We start from the raw sequence: 9,542 nt of genomic DNA on the forward strand, positions 1-9,542 counted from the left end.
GACCTGGAGAAGTGGCTCTGTGGTTAAGTGTAGCAGGCTTTCTTGGACCGCCAACCCCTAAATCATGACTTGGGACTTCTTATTAGTTATGAATGCTCGGCCTTGTCCTATGCTTGTCCCACTAGCTCTTATTACTTAATTTAAATGTTTCTTTTCATCTACATTTTGCCTCAGGGCTTTTTACCTTTCTTTCATTCTGTGTGTCCTGCTCTAGGCTTCTCTCTCTCCTTCTCCTTTGTTCTCTCTCCTCTCCTCCTACATCTTCTCTCTGCCCACCAGCCCTGATGCCTTCTTTTATCTGTCCTGGTACCATGCATATACATTATACACAGACATACATGCAGGCAAAACAACCATGCACATAAAATATAAAATCGGGCTTGGGAGACGGCTCAGCAGGTGAAATACTTGCCACACAACTATGAGGACACAAATCTGAATCCCAGCACTCACATAAAAGCCGGAAATCATGGCAGCCTCATGGTAACTGCAGAGCTCAGGAGGTGAAGACAGGAAATGCCCAGTGCAAATTGATGAGCATCAGGTTCGGCAAAGAGACCCTTAGTAAATAAAGAGGAGAGTGACCTAAGAAGATGTGAAACATCTACCTCTGACCTCCATAGGCACACGTATACACACACACACAGGAGCCCACACATACACAAAAAATATAAAATATAGCATTTTGACCAAATTCAGTATTATTAAGAATATCTGCAATATTGGGCAACAGATCTCCAGGATTTTTTCCCTTTGTGTTCAATTTTTAATCAATTATAAGTCATGTATATTTAACTATATATTTGTGTATATTAAAAAACATTTAGATGAAAACTGTTGAAGTCACTGTTGGGGGTGAGGTTTCCAGGGGAACTTTTTCTTAAGAAAGTAAGAGGTTTGAAATACACTAACCGGTATGGGAACTTTCTTTCTGTTTATTGATTGCTCTGCCGGCCCTCCGGGCTTTCCCTGTGTTTGGCCTACCCAGCAGACGGCGTTGGAGATGACAATGAGACTTCATTTCTTAGGAAAGCAGAGTTTGAAAGCATAGCAGGGTTCCCAACTTGAATCCAGGTTTTCCGTTCTTAGTAATAGGTATAATGTGAATACAATACAGCCTTTGAAATTATTTCTAGCATACTTACATATCTATTATCCTATCTTTGAGGCCCCACAGTCAGCTTCTCCTTTAAAGTCAAGCATCATTACCAAGCGTTGCTGTTATCCCTTTATTCATTTCAGCTAGTGCTGCCCAGGGTCTTGCTTCGTAGCAAGATTTAGCTCTGGGAAAGAAGGCTGTCTCCAGGTGCTGTGGCTGTTCTCTGAATCCTGTCCGCCTTCTCCCTGACCTGGTTAAGAAAACAAACTAGGCTGAGCCGCAGCCCCAGAAAGACCCCCTGGAAGTTTTAGGCTTAAAAACCTCACATTATCAACACTTCATCAGGTTTCATTTTCAAACTCTAAGATTTTTGTTGTTAGAATTTGCTGTTAGATTTTTTTGGGGGGGAGGGGTTTGGGGGAATTCAAAATTGGTCTGCTGAGATGGCTCAGCAGATGAAAGCATTTGCCCCCAAGCCTCATGACCTGAGTTTGATCCCCAGAACCCCTGGTGGAAGGAGACAACCAATTCCACAACGCTGTCCTCTGACCGCCACATGTGCGTGCCTGCAACACACACACACACACACACTAAAATTTAAAGAAATCCAAAGTTCCCATAAATGTTCCTTGACCCTGGGATACGAAGCTAGATGAGAGAGCAAGGAAGGCAGGCAGGCTTTTCGAGTATTTTCTCCGCGCAGGCACAACTGGAGCTGCTCCCTTTCCTTTGTCTCATCCTGACAACCTCCTCGGGTATCAGTTCGGTTTCTGCATGTGGTAGCTGCGACACAGTAAAGTAGCATGCTTAAGGTCATATTCCATGTAAGAGAATAAACGTAGGCGTGCCTGATTAATACTGTGCCACATACGAGAAGCATGTGGAAGCATGCCACAGGTTTGGCTCATCGGTGTTGCAGGCCCCACACTGTGTCTGGGGAACTTGGATAATCCCAGCATTCACTCAGAGAATGTTGTGACCCATTCTGGCAAGGTACCGTTCTCTGCTTTCTTGCTCAGTCATCTGTGTAGCTGACAGGCTCACCTGAAACACGTCCCAGGCCCTACTTAGCAGAGTGCAGGAGAGCCGCAGCTTTGTCCCAGCTGTGCCGTGGTCAGGCAGGGTTCAGCTGTCCCTGCTGTGAAGCCTGCTTCCTCACCCTCCTGCCTGCGGCAGGGCAGTGTCATCTTGCCCTTCCAGTCACAGAGCTGGACCGCTCTTTAGAGAGGTGTGGCGGATGGCCCTGGTCTGTGGTGTCATTTATTGGGTGAATATATACATTCCACAGTGCTGTTACATGCTTTCCCCATTTCTTACATTCTGTCTCTCGGTCTCTTCTCTCATTTTTATGGTGATTTATAGGAGCCTTGAATACAATAATCTAAAAAGTGTGGGGGGGGGGGAAGGAAGGGATTGTCTCCTTACTAGGGGAAAAAAATATACATTCACCTGCTTCTTTGAAGATTTGACCCAGAAACTGATCATCAGTCAAAGGTCACATGAAGGTCAGAAGCCAGAGACCAAATGTCTCACTTCTTAGCCTTTCCCACCCTGACATCCTATCTCCCCAGCTGCATTTTAAGTAACTGCAGAGCAAGAGTGTGTTGCTTCTCTTTATGCGCGTACTGCCTTGCACGGGCAATGAATACGTAGCTGGAGATTGGTGTTGGCTTCTTAGGTTGCTGTAGTAGCTGCTGAACTCCCTCTGAATGGCAGTTTCACTAGAAAAGATGGCATCAGGGGACTGGAGCTCCCAACTCGGGTTCACGTGTCTGTTCAGAGAATAATGAATGATATACTGGTGCCCAAAGACTCCCTTTGGATCTTGGATGTGGAGATGCCCTGCCCACAAACTTTGGGACACACAGCTTAAGCTCACCTCCCAGTATCCCCTGAAGCACTCAGATGCCATTCTTGGTCAGAAGTGGGCTAGGTAGCCACCCATAAACACAGCAGGAGCTACCCCAGACACTTCTCCCTGGTGTAGATCCTGGGTTTCTCCTTTGTACGAGGCTGATGGACCCTTGGCTTGGCTGCAGGAGTGTCAGTCACAGAGGAAATGAGTGAATGGCTTCACTTAGGGAAGCCTTGTAAGCAAGATGCACAACTGGGAAAGATATAATCTTTCCCAGAAGACTAAGGTCATTATTTCTAAAACTAGTCAAGTATTAGGAGAGCTATGATGTTATCAGGAACATTGGTTGGTTGGTTGCTTGCTTGCTATGTTTTAGGACAGGGTTTTGCTCTGTAGACCAGGTTGGCCTTGAACTCACCATTGTAGCCTGGCTGGCCCTGAACCTGCAGAGATATCCCTACCTTCAGCCTTCCAAGTGCTGGAATTACAGGGACATATAATCACACCCAGCTTCTTATCGTGAACTTCTGAGGGATTGTCGTAGTTGGGGTTTCAATTGCTGAGTTCAGACACCATGGCCAAAAAGCAAGTTGTGGAGGAAAGGGTTTATTTGGCTTATACTTCCATGTTATAGTCCATCACTGAAGGAAGCCAGGACAGGAACTCAGAGCAGGAACCTGGAGGCAGGAGCTGATGCAGAAGCCACGGAGAGGTGCTGCTTACTGGCTCACTCCTTGTCGTTTGCCCAGCCTGCTTTCTTATTGAACCCAGGACCATCAGCCCAGGGATGGCACCACCCACAGTGGGCTGTCCGCCCCACCCCCACCCCCATCAATCACTAATTAAGAAAATGCCTTACAAGCTTTCCTACAGCACAATCTCATGGAGCCATTTTCTTAATTGAGGTTTCCTCCTCTCGCGTGACTTTAGCTTCTGTCAAGTTGACATAAAACTGTCCAGCATAGGGGTATTTATTTCTACAGTATGTAAATCTGAACCACTGAGGCTGTGGCTAGTTTGATTTCACTTGGGTAAAAATTAGATATAAGGATGCTTTTATAAAATATCACTTGGCAATGTTTTAAAAGTGGCATATTTAATGGTTTGATTTGTTCTGGTTTTTTGTTTTGTCTGTTTTGGTGGTTTGATTAAGAATGGCCTCCAAGGCTCATAGAGTCAAATGCTTGGTCACCAGGGAGTGGCATTATTTGAAAGAATTAGGAGGTGTGGCCTTGTTTGAGGAAGTGTGCCCCTGGAAGTGGGCTTTGAGTTTTCCAAGCTCAGAATCTTTTCTCCTGCTGCCCGCAGTTCCGAATGTAGACTTCTCAGCGGCCTCTCCCCCACCATGTCTGCCTGCATGCCGCCACGCTCCCCGCCATGATGATAATGGACTAAGCCTCTGAAACTGTAAGCCAGCCCCAATTAAGTGCTTCCTTTTATGAGTTGCCTTGGTCATTGATTGTGTCTCTTCATCTGTTCAAAATATTTTCATAACAAAACCATGTTGTCCGAAGGACAGCCGCCACTTCTACCAAGACGCCAATTTCTAACCCTTGTCCCCCTCACCCACCCACCCCGTGTTTTCCTAAGTGGCAACTGCTGACCTCCTAAGGGTAGAAAAACAGGCACCTGCACTTGTCAGGCATGTGAACAAAAGAAGCAAAAGGTGAGCACAGTGTGATGGCGGGGTCAGGCTCTGTGCTTGTGTTAGGGTAGGAGCAGGAAGGCTTAATACTTGACACCGTACGTAGCTTGAATTAGTTCCTAAGTCAGCCATGCTCCTCTTACTGGGCTCAAAGGTCAGGCAATGTGTAAAAGGGCCTGCCAAAGCATCCTCTCAGGCCCAGCTGGCTGGCCAACCAAGCCCTCCTCACACCAACGGTTTGCCATAACCATGTTCACAAACCCTTCTAGGAGCCATTGAGAACGAGCATCTCGTTTTAAAGGTTTATTTGAAACTATAGTGGAAGAAATGTCTTTCTGGTCACAGAGGAGAACACTGAGGCTGGCTATTTTACTTTATTAGAATGTGGGACTTATAAAAATTAAATGTAAGCATCCTTAGTCTTTAGCTTGGGGGATTTTATAAAACCTCCACATTTGTGTATATTTCAGACTCAAGAATCTACCACCCTGGAACCTACTAGAGAGGGATTTCAAACCAGGGAAACATAAGTTCTCTCTGGGTTTGAGTAAACAAACTGTGAATAACAACAGATTGGAGAGTAAAATCAGTTAGTCCCTGAACTCAAGGAATCTTCAAGACAAAATGCAAGATGCTAAATCACTCAGGTCCTGGCTTTACCCAAATACACTTCTCTGGTCACAGAGAAGCCTTTGGCCAATGCCAATGTGAGGTCCAGATCATACTGTTGTACTCAGATGAACTCAGAACCAGCAGCTTTCTGCCCAGGGTATTGCCTGGGAGGGGCCAAAGGCCAGGCAGGTACCTGAGGCCCAGCTGCTGCTCCGTGGTGAGGCTGGCAGCCAAGCCTAGCGCCAGCCTTTTCCAAAGCCATCCTTTGATAACACTGATTACATTTCCCTCACTAGAGCCTGGGGCTGATTGAGCAACAGCCAACTTCTCTGGGTAACAAAGAGGAGGGGAAAGTAATCCAAACACAGGTTTTATTATAAAATCCAGGGAGTGAGAGAAGTATGTTTATTCTGTAAGATAGCACACCTGCTCAGGCCCGAGAGGCTCATTTCCATCAGTTGCCATGGCAAACTCGTTATACTTCAGGGCCATGTGGCTTTGTTTCCTTTTGAAATCTGGTCCTTGTCCTACCTTCTCTAACAACTCCAACACAATGGCATGGGATTCTGCGACAGCATAATTGATTTTTCCTTCTCTCGATCAGCAGTTCACATTTGTTCGGCGCAGGCCTGAGTCTGCCTTCGCCTTTGAACTCCTTGCTAACCATGAAGGCATGCTTCGGAAAGCTATCCTCATTAACATTCCAGGTCTCTCTTCCCTGTCAGCAATAACAAAGCCTGCATCAGTGGCCTCCTTCCTCCCTGCTTTACTGAGTGGCTCAGTTCCATGTTTTGCTGCTGATCCAGGTGCCCAGGCAAACAACTCTGGGCTAAGAAGCATGCAGGAGAGAGTAAAAATAGAACAGCAGCTTGGATGCATACCAGAGCAGCTACTTCATCTCCACCAGCTTTGCACACTAAGCCTAATGGGATCCATCAGGCAGGAGTCCTCTCACACTCACCTTCTCCCTCCCTCCTCCCTCCCCTCTCCCCAGCTGCCTTCTTCCATCCTTCCTGGTGAGGGAGCAAAGGGAGGTCAGGCATGGGACAAGGAAGATGTGCCCTGGTGATTGAGCTTACCAGCCCTAGGAGATCTGGGGGCTGTAATTATGCCTCACAGAAGCTTCTAGAAAAGAGTCCGCAGGCCCAGAACTTGGTCACCTTTGCCCAGCTACACTGGCCCATGCTTCTCATTGTTTAGCCAAGTCTCAACGCTTCCTAAACCATCTGAATAAATGTGATCTAGGCCCACACCCAAAGGTTCCCTGAGAAGGTAAATACAAGTCGGTTACACTGACCATTCCTTTTGCAGATCCCACCTGCTTGGCTTGAGGGAGACATGGTAGTCACACATGGTAGACTACGAAAGCTACCTACCTCTCACCATGCATTTAGTGAGCCTAAAAGCATTCAAGAAAAAAAATGAAGAGTTGGTTTGAAGTTAGGAACATGATCTCCTGCTTGGATACAGGTCTCCCAGAATGCTGACTGTACTGACTGGATTCTTTTGTGCTGTTTTATGCCTCCTGGTGAATTGTACTGTACCTGTAGCAGCCCCAACCCCCTCCTAAACAGCTTAAGCCTTCCAAGCACCACTTTGGTAGCATCAGAAGGATTCGAGAAAGAGGAGTTTCATGGTATTTAAAGAATAAAAACATTTTTTAAAAACTATTGATGTTTTGGAGTTTGAAACACACACACACACACACACACACACACACACACACACACCCCTTCAAAAGAAATTGATCTAATTGCAGATGTTTGTCTTTAAGCTTCAGGAAGGTATTGAGGATTTTTAGGGTTCACAAAAAACTACTACAAAATAAATATGCCAAACCACTTCCAGAAGAGTGATTCCATATCATCACAGCAATAATTAATTCCCTGAAGAGGTTCTCCCAGCACAAGTTCTGGCATGATCTTTATTCTCCCAGCCCCCAGAGGATGGAGGTAATGTTCTCTCGGGCCTCCCATGTTCAGGAGGCCATGTTTACTTCAGGGTAGAACTGGGTCATAAGTCTCCTAGTAAAACCCAGAAAGTTCCATAGGCTCACAGCCTTGAAGCGATATCACTGGGGTTGTAGCCCTGGAGTGAACTTGACAAATCAGTTTCTTTGGGTCCTGCTTCCTTCCTACAGAAAACAAAGCCACAAGGTCCCTTGCAGACTAAAAATTCCATGACAGAAATAAATGACTTAAAATGTCACTGTTTTGCTGCTTTTATTCTTTCTTGCCTTTTGTTTGTTGTTGGGTTATCTCATCTAGAGCTATCGGTGCTGAAAAATAGCACAAGAGTCTCTGTGGTCAGAGGTGTGGCTTCTTGTGATGTTTTCCCACAGTGTAATCTGCTTTCTGATTTCATCTGCTGCTAGGAGAGGGTCTCACAGAGTCTTCTCAGCACACCAAAGAGAAAGATCCTGTGGTTTGAAAGACTCGTTCTGGCTCATTTCAGTGATCACAGAACTTTGTAATCCATTTGGCAAAGGTGATGGTGACAGAGTAGATTTTGGCAAAGTGGGTATGGTAGTTGATGAAGTGGCTGGATTAGGAAAAGTGCTCTCGGCAAAACATCCTAAAATAAGGATGGAAAGTTCAGAATGGAGCACTTTCATCTCCTGTTGAGATGACTAAGACAACTCAAGTCTTTCCGGGGGTGGCTTGTTTAATGGGAAAGAGGGAAGAGTGTCTCCAGCAGTGATTCTTCTGAGCACTGAGCTGAGGAAAAGTCAGGCCAATACTTTGATTGTAGCCCTGTGGGGAGACATCTTTGAACTATATAGAAGTTACACTAGACAGGCAAGTATTCTGAAGCCAGTCACTTAAATTAAAATTAGGCACTAAATATCAGAAAATAGTCTAAATCTATACCCAGTACATCCCCAAATTGGTTTATGTATGACTAAAGTCACGAGGCTACAAAGTTATTTTTACCAAGTCAGCCCGATCCTATTTCTAAACCCTCAAAACATCCACAAATAGATACACAAGGACCAGGATCCTATTTAAATAAACCAGGTGTTAATCTGAGTATCAGTGTTCTAAAATAATTGTTTAAAATGCCTTTGCTGGTGGTGGTCATCATATTTCATAGACACTTCAGAGCCAAGTTGTCATCTCTAGATGAGTTCAGTAGAAGAGCGAGCACACACACACACACACACACACACACACACACACACACACACACTTTTGGGTGTTCGGTTGGTTGTTTGGCTGGCTTACATTTTGCTTGTTTTGCTACCAATTGTAACATTTTAAGGACTGATGGTGGCACACCGGGGGCCTTTAACCACCTGGGACAGGAAGAATAAAAGGAACTATTGGCTGAATGCTCTGGAAGTCTCTCAAGTGGGGGGAGGTTAATAACATTACATTACTAAATCTTTGCAAGCTGGAAACATTTCAAAGAACTAATTGCTAAGCTATTTCTACAGATGTTGAATCCTCAGTAATGGTCTCACCTCAAACCAAAACAAGAATGAAAAGAGAAAAAAGACTTGAAGTTGGTGTTTGGAATGTTTTCCAGGAATTCAGAGTTGGCCAAACAAGAAAACTCTACTAGATCTAAAATGCCATCAAAGTCATTATTATTGCCATAAAGTCATACAAATGAGCAATTAAATTATGCTCGTTTTTTTTTTCTTTTTTAAAGTATTTACTCAGTGGACATGTTGGACATAAAGTAGTCAAACTGTATTCTTTACAATTCATTAGCAATTTTTCTTTTTTGTAGCTAAAGAGTATTTGTCTTTCTCTATAATGACATTTGAGGCATAAACTATCTCATAGCAAAGTTGAAACTTGTTTACCAGATCAGGCAGAAAAAGGAAGTAATAGCTCTCACCACCCAAGCATCTTTTTTATTGATCTTTTTTTGTTGAACAAGGGCTCAACAGTTCATTTAGTTATCACACACACACACACACACACACACACACACACACACACACACGTTTTATAAATGGCTGTGTCATTTCTTTGGAGACTAAATAAGTCCAAATTATTGAGTTGAGTATATTGTTGAAGACATTTTTAGAAGAAGAGAGTGTACCAGAGACCTAGGAATGTGGCTCAGGTTAGAGCATGCTCAGGGCCCCAGATTCAGTCTTCAGTACTGGGGTCTGGGAGGAGCAAGTTCCATCAGACACATTGATGCATGCCTATAATTGCCAACACTCAGGAAGTAGAGGCAGCAGGATTGATTACACATTACAAGCCAGTCAGGCCTAAGCAGTTATAGGGCAGCCTGAACTACACAGTAAGACTCTTTTCTAAATAATCAGCAAAAACCATTAAGGTGTGGTTTTTGTTATTATGAATCAAATTTTT

This window comes from Peromyscus eremicus, chromosome 8b (genome assembly GCF_949786415.1).
Source record: "Peromyscus eremicus chromosome 8b, PerEre_H2_v1, whole genome shotgun sequence".
Classification (NCBI taxonomy): domain Eukaryota; kingdom Metazoa; phylum Chordata; class Mammalia; order Rodentia; family Cricetidae; genus Peromyscus; species Peromyscus eremicus.